This window comes from Sinocyclocheilus grahami, unplaced genomic scaffold (genome assembly GCF_001515645.1).
Source record: "Sinocyclocheilus grahami isolate Dianchi unplaced genomic scaffold, SAMN03320097.WGS_v1.1 scaffold340.1, whole genome shotgun sequence".
Lineage (NCBI taxonomy): Eukaryota > Metazoa > Chordata > Actinopteri > Cypriniformes > Cyprinidae > Sinocyclocheilus > Sinocyclocheilus grahami.
This window is the reverse complement of record NW_015505519.1, coordinates 1,457,057-1,457,422: the sequence shown is the minus strand read 5'-3', so window position 1 is coordinate 1,457,422 and position 366 is coordinate 1,457,057.

Here is a 366-nt window from a genome sequence, read left to right as displayed (position 1 = left end):
CACCATCCAATCATAATAAATCTATAAAATAAAATAAAAATAAAAATAAAATAAATCGTACAAAATTGTACATCACATTATTTGGATAAGGATATATATATATATAAAACGCTTCAATCCTATGCTTCTCTACTGTGAAAATAAGAGTGCCAGATTAAATGCCAAAATAAAATAAAAAATAAAATAAAACTTGAAACAGATTTATAATTAGAATAAATAGAGGTGGGTTCCAAGCTAACAGGCCTGAAATAAAAATGTCACAATTCTTAGTTTTTGATGTTTAAAACAAATAGCCAATGCAAAAAAAAAAAAACCATCTTTCCATAATTAAATTGAAAAAAAAAAAAAAAAAAAAAACAAAAAGGG